Here is a 20,977-nt window from a genome sequence, read left to right on the forward strand (position 1 = left end):
AGGTGGTGCAACATTACTTCCTTTGTTCACACGCATCCTCCACTTGACTGCCATCTGGCGGTCGTAATCATTCGGAACGACTCGGCATGATTCGGAAGTTGCCTTCGAAGCATAGCGTACTAAGAATCGATGAATCGTTGGAACTTGGAATCGTCACGACTCGGAAACACGCAATCGTTCTTACGATTCTTTTGAACGACGATTCGTCCGTATCACTATTCGATTCTTACGATTCTTGATTTAGAGTCGTTCAAATGAACGACTCATTCACGAATCGCCACAACTCTAGTACACTGCACTGCAAAAGCTTTTTAAACCACTCTGCCTATAAGTAAACGCTGCGAACTTACGGGTAAATGCATCTAAAAAATGTTAGAGGCAAGTGGAAAAGTCGATCTGCAGCTATCAGACAAGTCGGACGGGCCTGGAATTACCCAGCCGATGTAGTTCCCAGATGTCGACCATGTGTACCTTATACAGGATGTTTTGAAAAGATTCATCCTGTTTCACAATACTGTATCTTCTCTAAATGAAAGAAGGTAGAGACTTGGGCTGGAGTTTAACTTGAGCATCGAAACTAAAGGTTCACTTGGGCACCAGTTGTTAATTCACTGGTTCACGTGTTTGAGGCTGGCCGCCTCCGTGATGGAGCTAGTCCACGGGATGTTTGCGTAATTTGCAGTGCATTCGCAGCATTCCTGTCCCCGTCCCGACTTGTCCCGATAGCTAGTAGCTCATTCGTTCGTTCATAACCCAGTGTGCGTCGACCAAGATGGGGATAACACATCCACATATAGATGAGCACAGGAGGGACTCCAAAAATTCGTGTTTTGTGCTGTATCCCGAGAAAAGATTTACGGGCCGTTCTTTTTTGCGGAAAAGACGGTTGCAGGAATCATGTACTCGGATACCTCGGAGATCTGGTTTTTCTGCAACTGCAAGAACATGCCTAAAATTTCGCTTTCAGACAGGACGGAGCATCACCGCACTAGCATCTGCACGAAGGAGCATTTCTTGACAAAGATATGCGTCAGCGATGAATCTGCCATAAGAGTTGTATGGATCTCGCGTCGTGCCACTGGCCTTCATTGTCGCACGATCTCATAATGCACAATTTTTTTGATTGAGATTTGTGGAACACATCTACTTGTCTGCCCTTCCAATAACTTTCCGTGAATTGCGAGTGTGCGTAGCAACAGTGGGTTAGGGTTGTTTGGAGGAGGAGACCAAACAGCGCGGTCATCGGTCTCATCGAATTAGGGAAGGAAGTCGGCCGTGCCCTTTCAAAGGAACCATCCCGGCATTTGCTTGGAGCGATTTAGGGAAATCACCGAAAACCTAAATCAGCATGGCCGGACGCGGTATTGAACCGTCGTCCTCCCGAGTGCGAGTCCAGTGTGCTAGCCACTGCACCAGCTCGCCCGGTCCTCAGAAATGTTCGCAAAATTATGGAACGAGTTTTACTGTCGTCTGTATGTTTACCGTGCGTCCGGTAGAGGGTACATTCAACATTTCTGAAACGGTAATCAAAACACTGATCCTAAACATAATTGCAAAAAAGTACCCCAAGGTTGTACATGTCTTCACGGAAAAAAAATATATTCTTGTAAATTAAAAACTTTGAAAAAGACTTTGAAGTCTTGTGTGTGATTTAAAAGTCAGCCTAAGTTTCTATCTTCATTCATAGGGAATGCAATAACTTGTGAAATCGTATCAATCTTTTTCAAAGACCCATTGCTTTGACTGGCTGCTAACACATAACCTTCAAGTCGCAAGACTGGTCTTTACGAACAGAGTTCAAATGAATAACTTCATTTCGTCCGAGACGGAAGACGGTTTTAGCAGCCATGACCTACAAGTTACTGCGTAGGTGGAACAGACAGATTATACTGACTTCCGTTAGAATTGTAAATGTCTGTACTCCTCACAAAGACAAAGTTTTTCATAATATACATGGCCCAGTCACATTAATGCGACCAAGGCGTATGTTCAGCGGCGAGTGCAATAACCACTCACAGACATCAGGTGGCAGCACTAACAGTGGAGGGTATATAAAGAGTGTGGGGAGAAGGGGGGAAACGGGAAACAGTGCAGTCGTTGACGTAATGCGGAAAACGCAGCGATTTATCTGACGTTCAAAACGGCATGATGATTGGCTTTTGGGCCAAGGGTGGTAGAATTCCCGACACGGTTAAGTTTGTAAATGTAAACCGTTCACATGCCACTGTGGTTTAAGTACACTGTGCATGGCAAAATGGCGCTATATAAACCCGGAGCCGAGGCAACTATGGTTCACCACGGGCTACATATGATAGGAGTGAACGATGACTGCGGAAATGTGTGCAACTGCTGAACAACTGATGCCCATTTAAACCAAGTGTTCACAAACAGTCTGCTCAACAACCGGTAAGTGCGCATTGCTGCGTATGGGCCTCTGCAGTAGGCGCCTGGAGATGTGTACGGCCGAATAGAAGTGCAACTGTTGAGCAACTGACAGCCCAGATGAATCAAGGGTTCACAAACAGTGTCTGCTCAACAACCGTTCAGTGCACGTTGCTGCGTATGGGCCTCTGCAGTAGGCGTCTGGTTCGTGCACCCATGCTGACTGTTGTTCATCAGCGACGAATGCTGCAGTTTGCACGCCAGTACGGCGTCTGGATTTCGAGTGAGTGGCGACAGGTTGGCTTTCAGACGAATCACTCTTTCTGCTCCCTCGCACAGATGAGTGTTGTCGTGCACAATGTGAAACGTCTGAAAGAAAACATCCTGCAACGTTATCGTCTGGTGTACGTTTTCGTGGCAATCCGTGAGTGATGTCGTCATTCTGGAAGGTACAATGGATCAACATAAGAAAGCAACTATTCTTGGGGACCATGTCCACTCCTAGATGCAGTGTTCGTGAGAGTTTCGAAGAGAACCAGGATGTGCCTACCATAATCCCCTGGCCACTAAACTTTCAGGATTAAAACCTATTGGAAATTCTGTGGGACCACCACTTTGAGTGGGTTCTGCGCGCCATGGCTTCGCAACAGAGAAAACTAGTGCAATTGGCCACAACATGGCTCCACATCCGTCAGTACGTTCCAGAACCTCGTTCACACTCTTCCTGTACGTCTCGTACCGTCCACATTGCAAATGGTCTTTATTTAAGCTTTTGACAGGTGGTCACATTAATGTGACTTGACAGTGTAGATTCTGTTCAGCGTTAACACGTTGAACGCCAAGAGGCAGCTGGGTGCCGTGGTCAGTTCTGGCGGTGAAGGTCCATCAATGTGTGTGAGGCAGTCAACTATGTTAACTACAAAATTATTAACCTGAACAACTATTCCATTCTCATATTTTATTGTCAAACGAAAATCCATAATACACTTCCTTAAAATGTATATGAAGACAGTAACCGTTCTCGAAAGAACAGATACTATTGATGACCGTGCAGCTTTTCCCTGGAATAAATGATTACTAACTGAAACCCTCAGCTGCCGACAGGTGTTCGTTAATATACCTCGATGTGGACTGCTGAGGCACATTACATGTGTAGAATTGTGGACAGCTGTGAATGTGAATTTCACGGGGGGCGCGCTATTCTTCTGTGTCCTCGGTGGCTCAGATGAATAGCCGGCACGGTAGCTCAGCGAGTTCGGTCAGAGGGTTACGTGCCCTCTGTAGTAAAAAAACTGAGTTAATCGATCATCCACGAACTTAAACGGATGTCTTACGACGTCCGCCCGAAGCCGACGCAACGAACAAAAGCAAACAAAATGAGATTTAAAAAAAGACCCCGGGTTCGAGTCTCGGTCGATACACACATTTTCAGCTGTCCACATCGAGGTATATCAACAACACCTGTCGGCAGCTGAGAGTTTCAGTTAGTAATTATTTACTTCCTTAAAAATTAATTCTTAGGTAAGTGCCATGATCAGCTGGTTTTCTAGCAACCAGAAATAAGTCATTGTACCATCCAATTTTATCTAGCAAGTGTGTCTATTGTGCTTAATATTTTCTTGTTGTACTGTCTGCTGAAACGAGTGTGTACCCGAGCAATTCTATTTCACCTTTCTTACATTCTGCTGATAACAATTGGTACTTCTACGATTTTCGTTATAACCGTCTTCGTAATCTTTGTCGTCTTGCCGTGATACCTGTATTACGCTAAACATTGGCTTTTGGGGACATCTAAATTCTGGGTTTAGTCGCTAAATTATGAGCTTCAGCTTGTAGTTTCCGATACATAAATTTTTCAGCTGGGCAATTGGACAACCCAAAAGCCACGGATCTGGCCTCCGTGCAGCTTGTTCGGCATGTGAAAAAATATAGCAGGCGGTGCAATTAAAACGGTTCAAGTAGGCCGAGCATGCCACTTGGGGCGTTCGATCGAGTCGCAGAATCTTTACGATCAAAGTGCGATAAAGAAAGCTTAACATAAAAGTACCTCAAGACAGTATTATTCTTCCAGTGAGCCCAGCCTTGCTCAAAAAGGAGGGTCTAAAATGACAAATACTACTCCACAAACACTAAGCGAAACCTGCAAAAGAAACGAATATATGAATTGACAAACCAATCATTCATTCAATAAAAAATAAAAAAAAAAACAAGTTCTAGGGATGTAGAAGAGATACAGAGAGATGCAAGTATCATTAACGCTCACTACTGTTGCAAACTGTGATTGTTTCCAGCAGTTAGTTACCTCATAAAAGCTGTAAAGAGTTCTGAAACTTCGTTTTCACATTTCTGGGGCGATATCAGCGCATTTAATTGCTGGCAGCGATTTAGTGCCCGACACAATGGTCGTTCAATCTCTGAGGTCGTGCAGGCACTGGGCTTAACAACTGCCACCATGGGTATTATTTATCTTTTATTTATTCTTCATAATTACAGCCTATTATCTGTAAAGCTAAAATATGTCATTTAAATAACATTTCCTTGGATAGCAATAAATTATGTATGAACTATTTATTTCTGATAATTTAGAAAAAGAAGAAAAAGGAAGAAAAAAAGGAGTAGTGCGAATGCCTCGTTTTGGGGAAATTACAGTCACTATTAGTGTCAACCTGGCCGCGCGGGATTAGCCGAGCGGTCTGAGGCGCTGTAGTCATGGACTGTGCGGTTGGTTCCGGCGGAGGTTCGAGTCCTCCTTCGGGCATGGGTGTGTGTGTTTGACCTTAGGATAATTTAGGTTAAGTAGTGTGTAAGCTTAGGGACTGATGACCTTAGCAGTTAAGTCCCATAAGATTTCACACACATTTTTTGAGTGTCAACCTGTCATTGGCAACAACGCATTGCTGACAGAAGTCCCTGTCATCTAAAATGGATTGCAACAGCACATGACTACGCTATAGTTCAGAGAATCATTTACCAACCGACTACTGGACAACGACAGCTGGTGAGCAGCCAGGCCACTCAGAACCACCACCTCGCAGTAGAGTGTAGAAGCCACAACCCCAGAAGAGAACCTCAGCTCAAAACACTTCACAAGAAAAAGAGAATAGCACGGCTGTAGCAACGTTCATTGCAAAGCATCAAGTCGGTTTGACTGATTAGTCACGGTGTACGTTGGTACATGGCATTGGCAGGATTTATGTATAATATTTGATCAAAAGTATCCTGACACCTATTAGTTGGCATTAATATGGGATGTGTCCATCCTTCGCTTTTCTGACAGCTTGAACTCTGGTGGGGACACTTTCAATGACGCGTCGGATGTCTAGAGGAGTGGCAGCCCATTCTTTCTCAAAAGCCGAAATCAGAGAAGGTATGATGGACTTTGGGGTCTGGACCAAAGTCGACGTTCTAAAGCGTGCCAACTACACTACTGGCCATTAAAATTGCTACACAACGAAGACGACGTGCTACAGACGCGAAATTTAACCGACTGGAAGATGATGCTGAGATATGCAAATGATTATCTTTTCAGAGCATTCACACAAGGATGGCGCCGGTAGCGACACCTACAACGCGCCGACAGGAGGGAAGTTTCCAACCGATTTCTCATACACAAACAGCAGTTGACCGGCGTTGCCTGGTCAAACGTTGTTGTGATGTCTCGCGTTAAGGAGGAGAAATGCGTACCATCACGTTTCCGACTTTGATAAAGGTCGGATTGTTGCCTATCGCGATTGCAGTTTCTCGTATCGCGACATTGCTGCTCGCGTTGGTCGAGATCCAATGACTGTTAGCAGAATATGGAATCGGTGGGTTCAGGAGGTTAATACGGAACGTCGTGCTGGATCCCAACGGCCTCGTATCACTAGCAGACGAGATGACATGCATCTTATCTGCATGGCTGTAACGGATCGTGCAGCCACTACTCGATCCCTGAGTCAACAGATGGGGACGTTTCGAAGACCACAACCATCTGCACGAACAGTTGGGCGACGTTTGCAGCAGCATGGACTATCAGCTCGCAGACCATGGCTGCGGTTACTCTTGACGCTGCATCACAGACAGGAGCGCCTGCGATGGTGTACTCAACGACGAACCTGGGTGCACGAATGGCAAAACGACATTTTCTCGGATGAATCCAGGTTCTGTTTACAGCATTATGATGGTCGCACCCGTGTTTGGTGACATCGCGGTGAACGCATATTGGAAGCGTGTATTCGTCATCGCCATACTGACGTATCACCCGGCGTGCTGGTATGGGGTGCCATTGGTTACACATCTCGGTCACCTGTTGTTCGCATTGACGGCACTTTGAACAGTGGACGTTACATTTAAGATGTGTTACGACCCGTGGTTCTACCCTTCATTCGATCCGTGCGAAACCCCACAATGTGCCGCTGCTGCCATAAGAGCAAAAGTGAGTACTGCATGCTAGAGGCGGAGTTGGTTATGTATATGCATTTCAGTAAGACAATGTTGGACTACACTGTGCTGCTTTACCGGAGAACAGAGAAGTTTCTTCCTTACATTCACTATGTAAATGGTCCGGCCACGCATGTAAGTAAATACAAATTAGCTGTGTACCTTGACAGAAGCATCATTACAGCCAATAACAAACATTTATATGAATGTGTGGTGTCTGTTCTTTTGCGTATAACTGATTCGTCCCAATGGAATATGAATCTACAACCTGCAGTGCAGATGCACATTTACATTTGCCGCCGGCCGCTGTGGCCGAGCGGTTCTACGCGCTTCAGTCTGGAACCGCGCGACCGCTACGGTCGCAGGTTCGAATCCTGCCTCGGGCATGGATGTGTGTGATGTCCTTAGGTTAGTTAGGTTTAGGTAGTTCTAAGTAATAGGGGACTGATGACCTCAGATGTGAAGTCCCATAGTGCTCAGAGCCATTTGAACCATTTTTACATTCGCCGTCCTGTGGGAATCCAAAATTAACGAGCGTGGATGACATTGACGGGGACTGCGGATTGACGGGGACTGCGGATAAGTGGTGCAAGGTGGAAGTGAGAGCCGGCCAGGGAGCGTGCCGAGTCTGACTGCCCATTTGTGATGGAGACTGTGTCCAGGTGGAACAGTGGTTAGCACAACTGCCTAATAAGCAGGAGATCCTGTGAAACTTCCTGGCAGATTAAAACTGTGTGCCGGACCGAGACTAGAACTTGGGACCCGAGTTCGATTCTCGGTCCGGCACACAGTTTTAATCTGCCAGGAAGTTTCATATCAGTGCACACTCCGCTGCAGAGTGAAAATCTCATTCAGGAGATCCTGTGTTCGAGTCCCAGTCCGACAAACATTTTAACTCATTGCCACTGCTTCCGGGTAATGCCCTGATGCAGCTGATATCATTAGTTCCTTCTCTTTCCTTTCCATTCTCCTTCTCCACCATCAATTTACATAATAAAAAACATATCAGGTGCCTCATTAATTCCATTACAGTCCTTCCTAAGGCCATGACACCTTCATAAAACTCTTGCGTGTTAAATTATTTTACGTAAGCGTCACTGAGTATGCCTTCATACCAAGAACCATTTCGGTGAATTGTATATCCGATGTGGCAGACGTGTGCCTGAATGATAACAGTTAACTATCATGACTGCGTGTTAAGTGTAGCGCTAGGCATGTGTTGACAGTGAAAGCGAGTCGCACTTATGCCATTCTTGTTGGAACAACACCTACATGGGATTCGGCAGTTCAGTTCAAGTTTTAATGCTTATATAAATCTTTATTGACTGCACCTTAATTATATGGATACTGATAGCTCTCGATATCAAGAGGCTTCAGCAGTATGATGTGCGTTTCCTATCCTCAAGCAGCACTATCCCAAGCAAGTTCGTCTGCCCCCACACTGTTCGGTTTTTACTGTGGAAGCGATAGCCATTTGAGATATTCTCAGATCAAGCGCGGCTCTAGAATCCGCTGATAGTGTGGATATTAGACTGAAAATTTGTATTGCAATCTACTGAAAACCCAATGTGAAGCAATAAAATATGTATTCAAATACTGGAAATTATACGAAAAATATGGGACTCTCGTTTCCATGGGCCCCAGTTGATGTAGGATTGGTTTACAATGACAAGGTCAATCAATCAGCGAAGGAGCCAAATGTCTCTGGACGCGTAATGAACGTCATTCTACTATCGTTCGATTTCAAGTTATGAATAAGGCAACTGGCCGCGGAAGAATGGGCAGAGAATTGGTAACTTTCCATCTGCCGCCAAGATCAATAACATGCTGCGATCCAACTTCCCCCTGGTTTAGAAAATTTCAGGTGGGAGAGAAGCGGATAATGGACTTGGTACGTATGCACACAGACCACGACTCAACTCCTTCCCGCTTAGAAAGGATACGCATCGGCCTATCTTTACTATGACTGTCAGAAGAAAGAAGAAGGAGATGTACATCACTTGCTGCTTGCCAGTGGCTTTTTCAAAGCACAGCAAAACCGTTTACTACAAAACCTTGTACAACTGACGGTACCCTTTTCAACAAGACTCTTGTTCTATTGTGTCATAAATATCCTGAAATATACAAAGCCTTTTTTGTTTTATACGAGATGTATATATGAAATATGGTGTATTAGTTGTAGATGTACAAACACTCTAATCTCCAGGTGTTTGTTCCCAAAGACTGCTGAGTTCCTTTTATACTCTATTTTGTCTATACAAGTTTATATGTCACGATTCCTTAGCTATAAGTATTGTACCAATTTAGACAATGTAAAACAATACTGAATAATTGTTTAAAATATCGGGACTTTTCTGTATATTCGAGTTTATATTTGTAATGAGTTGTTGACATGATTAAAAATCCTATCCGAAGAAAAGTGACCTAAGAGCTTAACGTTCCCACTCAGCTAACGGATCATCATAAAAAGTGTCACGTGCTCCCACTTCATGAGATATTGTACAGAGATTAATCAGCTATCTGTCCTCCTCTTACTGCCTCAGTGCGGGCAGTGAAACTTTCTTTTGTCGGCAGGATTCAAATTTGTGTTATCTCTACCACACATCCGCACATCAGCAACCTTGGGTACAAAAGAGAGACGGGGTAAGAAAATATCGTTTATGTAGAAGTGTGGTTGTTATTTACAGCATCAGTTTGATTTCTCTAAACAATTCCTCTACAGAGGTATATTATCACCCCCATACTTTAGTATCAAGAAGGATGCAGATGAGCTGGTGTGGGTATCACAGCAGAATAGTTCATGTGTGAGGCGTTGTGTGGGGAGAGCTACTGACCAAAGTGTCTACTTGCCTGCGGCAATAGGCCTCGCCCACTTCTTTTGCAGACAAACTATGTGTCATCTGGTCTTCACCTCACATCGTCCTCTGTTTTCTGTGTGCTTAATCACTCACTTGCCCCCAATAATCGCATTGCGTTTGCTTCATGCTCGTCTCTATGTAGAGTTTGGAGACTCTGCATGTCCAGTTTTTTTTCCTCTTCCCAGGTTCAGGTCCCCAAGATTGTAGTACAGTAATATTTTGTGTTGACAGAGATGGTATCATAGCACTGTTGTGGCTGTGCAAATACAAAACTGGCAATGAGGATGGACGGCCCAAGTGGTGTGGTGCATATCTGTTGTACTTTGGAGCTCAACGTTGCCCAGGGATCATGCTAGCCATGGTGGAACAAAACTGTCGAGTAGCCATCCCTCCAGCATTGCATCCTCGTGTACTACAGTTACTGAAGGCTTTGTTGCAGCGTCAATTATACTAGCCAGCGATTGATTGCAATATTCAACATCTTCTGCGGGCTTGTGCAACCTATGCACAGAACCAGGATGCACTGTTGCATCATTTGTCCACTTGCCCAGATCCAGAGAACCTACTGGTCATGGTATACATCGACTTTGTGGGCCCTATTTTGAGAAATATGTGAGTGGTGGTGGTTGACGCATTGTCAGATTTCCAGTATGTGGCCAAACTATCTGCCATAATGTGAGTGCAGCTGTTCACTTGCTGTCAACCAGTTTTGCTGTTGACGGCACTCCCTGCACCAATGCCTCCAGTAACTGGTGTTATGGGTATAAACAGATTTTTTTTTTCATTCATAATGGTGTCCAGCATCTGACTAAACCCTGTTGCAGCCTGAATCTAACTCAGAGGTTGAGCGATTCATACAAACAGTTAAACCGAAATAAAAAAAAGTCCATGTCTACCTTGTCACCTGATGGTGCGCTGTCTAGTTTTCTAGCCTCATACTGGGCAATGTTGGTTAACACGTGCAGTCCAACGGAATGTTTGTGGTGAGTGCCACGCAAGGAGTGTTTCAGATCCATTGCACCCCAAGTCGAATTTCCCGGACTATCATGGTCCGCTGGGTTTTTCTAACAGGGCTGCCATTCGGAATGGTCTTTCGGCAGGGGTGCTGCTGGATGTCAATGAGCCACAAAGGTCGGCGTTCGTTTGCAGTAGATGTTGGCTGGAGGCAGCTGACCTATTGTTCCAGTCATTTGCGTATACGACATTCTGGACCTTTGGCGCTGCTCTCTCCAAGCCAGCTGGGTGATGGGGCTCGTCACAGCATTGTTCCAGGAGAGGTTCCCAACTGCAGCAGTGTGCTCTCACCTGCTGCCGCTCCCACCGTGCCGTCTACCGTCCTACCTTTCCACAGAATACGGCACAGGCAGGGATAGCTCCCACGACAACCACTGTGCAGCCCATGTAATTCAAACTGGGGCCATCATTTCCCCACTCACCACTAGACGAGACCTCATCCCCACCAATGCCAGCAGATCAACTGCTACCCCAGCCTCTGCAATCTTCTACTCCTCCAGCGGAGCCAGCTGCATCGGCGCTGTCTCCCTCGATGTTCGATCATCTACTGGGTAATCTCACGCCCTCTCAGATTTTGCGCCAGAGGTCGCATAACAAACCTAGCTTTTTGGTCTTACGTGACCTTTTCAGGGGGAAGGTATTTAGTTTCCCTACCAGCGGATAACGACATGGATGCATATGAGCTGCCATCGATATCACAGTGGAATAGTGCAGAATGCTGCCATGGAGGAAGTGAGTGAGGCGTTGCATGGGCAGAGCCACTGATCCAGGTGTTTACCTGCTGGTGGAAAAAGGCTTATCCCAGAAGTTCTTAGACATCATTACCTCGGACGTGGCTTTTGCCTCGTGCCATGCTCAGTTTTCCGTCTGCTTACTTATTCGATTATGCTGGTCACATTGTTTTTGCTCCGTGTTCGTGTCTGTGCAGTGTTAACACGCTCTGCTTCCCAACAGATTGTCTCGCATATAGAGATTCGTTTCCTCTTCGCAGGTCCTGCTCCCTGGGCTTGTGGTCAAGCCGCTGTCGGCTCGTGTGTGATATTTTCTCATGGTTTTACTCGGCTATCTCTGTCACCCCACGATGTCAGGTGTTACAAAAAGTACAATTTCCTCTTCATTTTTGTTCGGTGGTATCAACAGGCGACAATATCTATGAAATTGATTGCCACGTACCACATTTTACCTCTGACACAAAGTCAGACTGTAATCTTAGTAAATTCGGTAACTGACAGGTCAAAATTTGTAAGATTACTTTCTCTTTGCTTTATTCGTAGCTGGTATTAGGCAGCGGAATGATTTCAAGTAGTGTCGGTGATACATTGTATATTGATTAACAGAATAAACGTACTGAAGGTTTGAACCAACGCATTTCGCTTGTAGTTATCACCGATCTAATCGCGTCTAACGGATTGCGCATAATTTATTATCACGCCGAATGAACATTTTGATAGCCACTAGAAGTGGAAGTCATAGAATAGGACACAAAATGGCAGAGTCGCTAACAGAAAAGCCGTCGGTAGGAATCAGTTCCGAATGCAGTCGGGACCCAACAAAGAGTTGCGTAACGCAGTTCGCACGTTCTAAAATGGCGCGTCGGCTTGCTTCCGCTGTGATCAGCAAGCTGGCATACGTTTATTCGCGTTGTCTTCTTGGGCGACCTCCAGTGACTCTCGAGGTCGACGGCAAATGTAAGCAGTTTGGAGGCCGCAGGATCGAATCTATCACAGTACTTACATGGCTTGCAATCCACCTTGCGGTGAAATGCACATGGCAAATGACAATATTTTCAATAACAGAATCCTTAACATATCACTGTTCGCTACGTAATCCTTACTACATCCTAAGGTGGGACATACAGCAAAGCTTGTAGAACGTTACAGCAACAACTTCACCAACCATAAAAAATTTTCTTTCTCAGACGTCTTAATACCAAGTTGACCAGGATTTTTTTCTGTTATAAAGTAATCAGCAATTTTCTTGAAGTAATTTACTTCGGTAAGACTTAAAAACACTGCGATTATTTGCCGTTGTAAATTCGAAATTATAACTTACTGCATCTTCGATTAGATTTTTACTATCTCTCGTTTCATTATTTTCCACTTCTACTGTTACATCTGTTGCATACTATGACAAGAAAGCTTAGTCGTTATATTTATCGTAATATATCATACAGAAAGTGTTATCATGCTAATTCCACATGTTTAATAAAATTCATATTGTCATACACAGCACAAACAGTTGACCTACATGAGTGACATTCCAGGATTATCGATGAAGAAAAGAAAAGTGAGATGACGAAATGAGAAAGTGCCATTTTCACATTACGTAGGATGTCTAATCATGAACGCAGTAGTAGAATGTAAGAAGTAGTTTCACATTTTCAGGCCTTGTTCGGCTACAGCTGTAATTTGACTGCTTGTTTTGAAGAAAGCGTGCATTAACTACCTCACCATACAAAGAAGTAACGAGCAAGGTGACGTAATGGTTGGTACTGGAATCGCACTCAAGAGAAACGGGGTTCAAATTCTCATCTACCCATCCTGATTCAGCTTTTCAGTGGGCTCCTTAAAACGATTAAGTAGAGTGCTTGGAAGATTCCACTGCAAAGTCTTCTGGCGTTTTTCGTGCGCCACCCACACCAATCCGTTGAGCTCTGTCCCTAACGACCTCGACCGACGAAGGTGGCAGAGTGATTATGACACTGGTGTCACATTCGGGAGAAGACACGTTCTATTCCCCCATCACTCTTTCAGATGTAAGTTTTCTGAGGTATTTAGGCAAATGCCAGAATGATACCTTCAGAAAGGACACGGCTGATTTCCATACCCATCCTTACCCAGTACCAGCTCGTGCTTAGTCTCAAATAAATCCATTGTCGAGAAAACGTTAACCACTAATCTTTTCTTCTTTTTCTAATGACGTCGTTTTCTACATAATATTAAGCCCTAATTTTTCTACCTTTTACTGCAGAGGTCAAGCCAGCATTTTATGTGGCGATTACCTATTAGCTACCAGCTTCTTCTATGTGAACAAACAGACGACAATACTACTAAAGCCTTCCATAAACATCACTTCGGACGATTTGTTATAATGAGTACACTGCAAGATGTTACGTGTACACGTAAACGTTGTGAATGTTACGAAGTAATCGACGCTGCCTTAATGAAACGTACAGTTTCAACCGTCAGAACTGTATTTGCATGCATGTAATGGTGTGGAACTGGGTGCCCGATGTGCAGCATAAAGAGGCAGGTGACCTTCAGCTTCCACCCGCGCCGCGCAAACATGGGAACCAACTGTTGATCTCCTGCGTAAACAAGTACGATAATATTTGTAGGGACATCTGCTGCAGTGTGCTGTAACAATGATAACCTAAAGAGTTTGTTGGTAATTTACTCGTCGTACGGCAGTCGCAATAATGAGTAAGAAATGAATTCAGCTTAATAGTGTGCAGTGTGTTGAGTCTGCACTATACACTGCAAAACCATGTCTCTTTCAGAAGACTTACAATTGCTCAATAAACGGACTTTGGGACAGAAGTCGTTTTTTGTCGAAGAAAGGTGATGCACTGAAAGTTAACTTTTCAGTAGTACAGACAAATATTTCGGAACCTTGGGTAGTAGTGTTATTTTGGTTTGCTCCTTGTTTATAAACTACAAGCACAACAATTCGATGTGTTGCGAAATATGTCAATATGTGACGAACTCAGTAGATTAAGACAGGTATTGCAAGTGATTCTACGGCTACATCCTGACCATTTATGTAAGAACCTCTTGTGGCTATTAGTAAACGACTGTTGTTCAAATAACTTGGCAGATCCTCTTCCCAGGTATTAAAATTATAATTTCGACATCCGAGCCACTTTCTTTTCTTGATAAATAGGTCACTTTCCGAAATAAGAACTACGTACCATTGAATAACAAATTTAGAAATGATGCAAAACGAAGTAATACGAGTACAGAAATAGAAGTTATACTTCAAAATACTGAGATCTAACCGTACGACTGAGTGTGGCCTTTTCAACAATAAGCACATAGATAATCGCGGAACAGATAGACATAATTATTTCACCGCTAGAGACTACTATGTAGTAGCACTTATTTGTCAAACACATATCCAATAACTGCATCTCTACACACTGTTCGAGAACTGAAATCTACGCCCATATTACTTTGAAAACAAATACATTTGAGATTAGGTTTAAATTAGTCCTGTAAGGTAGTACCAAAAGTTAGATATTGTAACCAAAGTTTACGCAATAAATTCGAACAGTGAGTTTCAGGGTTTAATATTTCATCTTCAGGTATATGTCTTCTAAATTTGGTTCTAGCATTGTTCAAAAATAAACCAAATTTGAAAATACTGTAGACATGTGCCCAAGGACTGGGTACTGAAACTCCAAATGTTTTACACGAGTTACTGCTTATGTCGGGACTAAGACCGTTGTACAGTTTTGTTTCTAGGCTACCTCCACATTTGTAGAAATTATTGCTTCTTTTCTAAAATGCAACGGTTCCTTTGACGGCAACAGATCAGCTAACAACTGATTGGCCGTGAATAAGGTTTTTCGTGACACTGGTTATCTGGCTCGCCTTGAGCAACGAAAGACTGAAGAGCACTTTCTCATTGACCTCTGCCTGCCACTATTGAGGAATACTATATGCCCGTCTAGATTAACAGCTAATACGCAGATAGTTCGAAAGGCAGCTGCTACTTACAGTCAGTAGAATACCAGCAAAGAGTCTCAGGTAAGTAGCGTAGTGCACTGTAGCGCGAAGTTCACCTGGTAGTGTACTCCGGACAAACTGCAGTTCATCGCACAGCTTAGGGCAAGTCCGTCCTACATGGCAACACCGTGCTGCAACGTACCTAAGTAGATAGTGGCTCCGCTCCCTGCAGTTCTCGTCCTTCCCTCTTCCCGTTTCTTTCCGCTGGCGGCGGAGCTTCTTCGATACCCGGCTTTCAGTCAACAGCACTCATACTGACACTTTCTCTCGACTGAGATCACAAACGGCTTCGGCACTGGATGTCCCGCTGGGAGCGACGGGCGTACGGCACAGTGAGGCTGGAAATCAGCTGGAATTGTCGGTAGCAGCGGCTGCGGCCGCGACCGTCGCTATGCGTTCGCAGCGCCAACTGGTTCGCCGTGAGAGGCGGGCGGCGGCGTCGCGGACATGACTCGTACCACGTGACACCACGCAGTGAGCTGGCGGCCGACGTCACGGCGGCGTGGCTGCCTCCAGCCTTCCCACACTGGCGCTCGAGGCTCGCTCTTCAGCTAAAGCTGGACAAAACAGTCCGAACGCTCTTCTAATTTTGACAGCCAAAACTGCCTGAATCCTCTGCAGCGTATTTACCTACACAGATGAAAATATATTGTGTTCCAACATTATAATATACACGAACATGAAGTATAACACTGGCTCAGAAAATATCGTTCTTGTGAAACACACTGATGGCTCTTTATTCACACGAATAATGAATGTCATCGACAGGGGACGTCAAGCTAGTTTCATGTTTCTAGATTTCCGAAAGGCTTTTCGCACTGTGCCTCAGAAGCGGCTTCAGATCAAACTGAGTGCCTGTGGAGTATCGTTTCAGTTGTGCGGTTGCATTCGTGATTCCCTGCCAGGGAGGTTGCAGTTCGTAGTAACTGGCTGGAAATCCAGTAAAATTACTTTATGTCAGGGTTCCCCAAGGTAGCCTTATAGGTCCTCTGCAATTCTTGATCAATGTGAGCGATTTAGGAGACAATCTTAGCAGGTATCTTAGATTGTTCTTAAATTTGTTTCCACAAGCAGTTACTCCATACTTCTTGCCCTTGCAGTAGTGGTCCTTCATATTTGCATACATCTCGTCTAGAAAAAGTTTGGCAATTGCTGCTCCAGTTATCAGCATTTTGTTTATGTAGTTCCCTCGCAATGTTTTCGTTGCTGCAAAGTTCTCTATACGTACTACTGGCTTTCAATAATTATGCAACAATTTTTTTCTTCTTGTCCTTGCAGTAGTTCAAATGGTTCAAATGGCTCTGAGCACCATGCGACTTAACTTCTGAGGTCATCAGTCGCCTAGAACTTAGAACTACTTAAACCTAACTAACCTAAGGACATCACACACATCCATGCCCGAGGCAGGATTCGAACCTGCGACCGTAGCGGTCGCTCGGCTCCAGACTGTAGCGCCTAGAACCGTACGGCCGCTCCGGCCGGCCTTGCAGTAGTGATCCTTCATATTTGCATACATCTCGTCTAGAAGAAGATTGGCAATTGCTGCTCTAGCTATCAGCATTTTGTGTATGTAGTTCCCTTGCAATGTTTTCGTTGCTGCAAAGTTCTCTTTACGTGCTACTGGCTTTCAATAATGATGCAACACACTTTTTTTCTCGGCCAATTTCGGTTGAAAAAATGAGGAATTTGTTTTGTGTGACATTGTATAATGTTCCTGTTTCAGCCTATGTAGTTTCATGAAGTTATGATAGATGATGGCGCTATACGTAGCCTTCAAATGGCGTCTGTAACGGAGCTACATTCCAAGCAGAGAGCTGTCATTGAGTGTCTTTTAGCGGGAAAGCAGAGCATCGCAGATAATCACATGCGCTTTGAAAAGTCTACGGAGACCTGGCACTCAACAAAAGCACGGTGAGTCGTTGGGCGAGACGTCTGTCATCACCGCAATAAGGTCCTAACCTGTCCGACCTTCCGCGTGCCGGTCGGCCGCACCCAGCTGTCACTCCTGCAATATTGGAACGTGTGGACACTCTCATTCGAATTGCCACAAAAATGAAAACAAACTTCTCCACGACAACGCAAGGCTTCACACAAATCTGTGCACCCGAGAGCAGCTCACAAAACTTCATCGAACTGTTCTTGCCCATCCGCCCTACAGCCCAGGTCTCGCATCTTCCTACTTCCAACTGTTTGGCTCAATGGAGGATGCACTCCAGGGGAATCAGTAGGTGGATGATGGGGAGATTATTGATGCATCAAGACGTTGCCTCTGACGTCGGCAGTAGAGTGGTACTATGAGGGCATGAGCCCCTCCCAAGAAAGTGAAGTGCGGCCGTCGTATTGAACGGAGATTATGTTGAAAAATAGGATTTTGTAGCCAAACGAGTGGAGAATAATATGTTGTATTGGACTTCTGAATAAAATCAACCTGCTTTCAGAAAAAAAAGTGCGCATTACTCACTGAAAGACCCTCGTATGTTACGTTCAGGCAGGCACATTCGCGGTAGTGCTCTTCTTACTAGAGGGAAAATTCTTTTTCAGTATCCTCCTATGTCTAGCAGCAAGCTGATTGTTCTTTGACTATAGTTTTTATCTATGGATTCTTTATATCGTAGCGAGCAGGATGATTAGGACAATGAACTGGTATTCGCAAGAACTGCAGTTGAAACCCTAGTTGTCAAGGATACGGCCGACTTCCTCCCCATTTCTGTCGACTCTGAGCTTATGCTCCGTCTCTAAGGACCGCCTCTTCGACGCTCCATAACGTACTGATCACCCCTCCACAATTTTACTTTTACGGTCTTCAATGGCGATTATACTTACCGTAGAATAGGTTATCTCCACATACATTTTCTCTGCCCGGGGATTAGGTGTTTGTGTTCTCCTCATCATTTCATCATCATTCTTGAAAGTGGCTAGATTGGACTGTGTAAATATTGAGACTTTTTACGGGCGCTGTTGACCGCGCAGCTGAGCGCCCCACAAACCAACCATCATCATCCACAGACATGGAGCGCTCCTATCCAGAAATTACGATCATGAAACTCTTGTGCCTCATTCGTGGATGTGGACGGCTCCTCCCCTCCCCCCTCTCTACTAGCTGCGAACTTCTCAGTTAAATAGCTTTTCGATCTCGGTTGTAATATCTGACGCTGTTTTACTGTTATTTACCACGCATTCATAATATTAACGAGGCTGCTATTTGGTTCACGAGACCATATTGCTGTGTCCGTAACAGATGCTCTAGCTAAGGGCGTACAAAAAATTGTCCTATTTGCCAAAACGATTTCTTACAAGCCGCTTAAGGTCTGTTGCGCACAGAGCCTCTGAATACAATGTCTCAATGAATGGTAATCGTCTGAGAAGCACAGTATTTCCTTTCCTTTTACCGTCCTCGCAGAACTTAATTAGCGCTTCCGAGGCAACTACGACGTCCGTTTGCCAACAGAGAGCTGTCGCATCAGCGCGGAAAAGTTGCATCCTGGCATCAGCTGGTGCGTAGAATCTGCACGTTCGTCACCGCGTTGAGTAACACCAGGCAAACCCCACCGCGAGTGCCTACGTAATCGTCAGATACAGTTGCGTTTGCGTGCCGTCGCGTACCGAGTGATGAGTCACAGTGGAGAGACACAATAGACAGTTAAGGTAATTTTTTCTGAGCGTTCGTCACGCAATGAATCAACAAGGCAATTTCCTAGACTGGATGTAACAACCAGAAGGCCTGCAGCTATATGAGCTCCTGTTGCAGCTGTGGTGGGTCGCATTTCGCAACACCGGCTTGAGAAAAGAAAGAGGAAACGCTAACAATATCCAACATAATTTGTAAAAACATGAAAACCATTCACGGATGAGGCCATAGGCCTGTCCCGACTGACCGATTGCTGCTTAGAAGGCAGTACTAGGAGCGATCAGCGATCATAGGACATTGATCAACATGTCGCCAGTCCCTCCAGCTGTTACTGCCAGTAGATAAATCTTGATCATGCCTCTGCTTTTTATTCGAGCAGCTCCTCATTTGGTCTCATAAGGGCTGAGTCACTCCGAAAAAAGTATGTGTTTCATGATTATTCTCAGCTGCAAGTACTTCAAAATAAGGCTACAACAAGCACACATCGAAAATTTTGCAAGAGGATTCCAGTGAAGAAAATATGTCTCAGTTCCTTTATAAGACACTCTCATGTTACTTCCGTTATCATAAACTTGTCCGTGGCTTTCACTGATAGGAACCGAGTGTTTTGATGATGTTAAATGTGCGAAACTAAGAATTCCAAAAGCCGTCAATTTGCTTCATATTAAACAATTTCGTTACTGAAGTAGATATAATGTAGGATAGATGCTGTCTGTCGTAGATGATTTCAATCATAAGTTGCGTGGACAATAATTGCAAGTGATGAAGTCTTCTCATTTTCTCTCCATACCAAGACGGCATTCCTCACATAATGGGTTCAACTAAGAATAAATTCATTCTGAGTATCACTTGACAGATAATGCACTTGTAAATGTTTTCCAGCTTTTTGTGCGTCTCTGACCTTGCTAATGTGTTTTGCAAGAACTGGATCTTAGTAACGCAAAACCTCTAATATTCCGAGAGAATTTCCATTAACTGGATCTCCAGTTTTCTGAGATGAGCATTCGAAGGCCAAGCCTCTTCGACCAAGAAATAATGTCACATACGTAAAATGAGAGCTCCTATGTAAGTTGGCTATTCTACGGACGAACAAAAGAAGAACATTACCTCCGTGCTTCCGAGCATCAGCATGGCCAATGTACCACTATCGTGTCATTTTATTTCTCCACTTTAACGATCCTTCCAGGACAATTACATACAAATAGGTATGATTTATTTTGTCTTTGCTCTTGAATGTAAAATATTTTCTATATAATTAGCGTAAAATCATCTTGTGATGGAATCAGAAGTGCCGCGTGTTTCAGCGTTGTTGGCAAACATAGTACAATATAACAAGTTTCACGGCTGTTGCCGTGCGCATTTGTTGGAGAAATGTTTTCGTAGGATTTCAAAAACATGTTTAAAGAAAGCGCATTTTCGACTCGATCACAAGGTGATTTTAGCGCACGATGCCTAAAGAAAATACTGTGCATTCCAAATTAAACAAGAAATATAATTGTATGCAACTGTCCTGTAAGAATCATAAAAGTGAAAACTGAAGGAGAAAGCAAGAGCTAGACTGGCTATTTAGATGCTGAGGTAATGTTCTTTTATTTATTCTATGATGCAAAATTTATTTTACAATCCAAGCCCTTGAGAAACCTGGGCCCGTCATGATGCTTCGCCTACGAGGATTTGTGCCCCCTCCCTCACCCCTCTCGTTAGACATGTCCAGGCGTGGGCACCCAACAGACATGAAGCAAACACGTTCAAAGTGTCTCCCGGTCAGGCCACTGCTCTGGTCGACCGAGGTAATGTCTGATCCCTCATCTGTGGTTGGCAAGAGGTCGTTTCAAGGTGTGGCAGTCAGCGGAAGACTTTCCATGGGACCGACCGAAAGGCCTCCCTGGTTCGTGTGATGAGGCGCTGTCTGTGGCTTATAAGAATCCTGAGGCAGGTACAGTAGTTTC

General features: G+C 44.5%; 1 protein-coding gene across 4 annotated transcripts in view; it reads right to left on the minus strand.

Moving 5' to 3' along the window:
* LOC124782952 (leucine-rich repeat-containing protein 15-like) overlaps positions 1 to 20,977 on the minus strand; it is a 143,336-nt gene that overhangs the window by 70,596 nt on the left and 51,763 nt on the right. Inside the window, exon 1 of one of the 4 annotated variants that reach the window (XM_047253984.1) lies at positions 15,543 to 15,833. The exons of 1 other annotated variant lie outside the window; for it this stretch is intronic. The gene's annotated coding sequence lies outside the window, so the exon portion shown is untranslated. 2 more of the 4 variants (XM_047253985.1, XM_047253986.1) reach the window with 2 other exon arrangements.

The sequence above is a fragment of the Schistocerca piceifrons genome, chromosome 1, assembly GCF_021461385.2.
Source record: "Schistocerca piceifrons isolate TAMUIC-IGC-003096 chromosome 1, iqSchPice1.1, whole genome shotgun sequence".
In the NCBI taxonomy this organism is placed as follows: Eukaryota; Metazoa; Arthropoda; class Insecta; order Orthoptera; family Acrididae; genus Schistocerca; species Schistocerca piceifrons.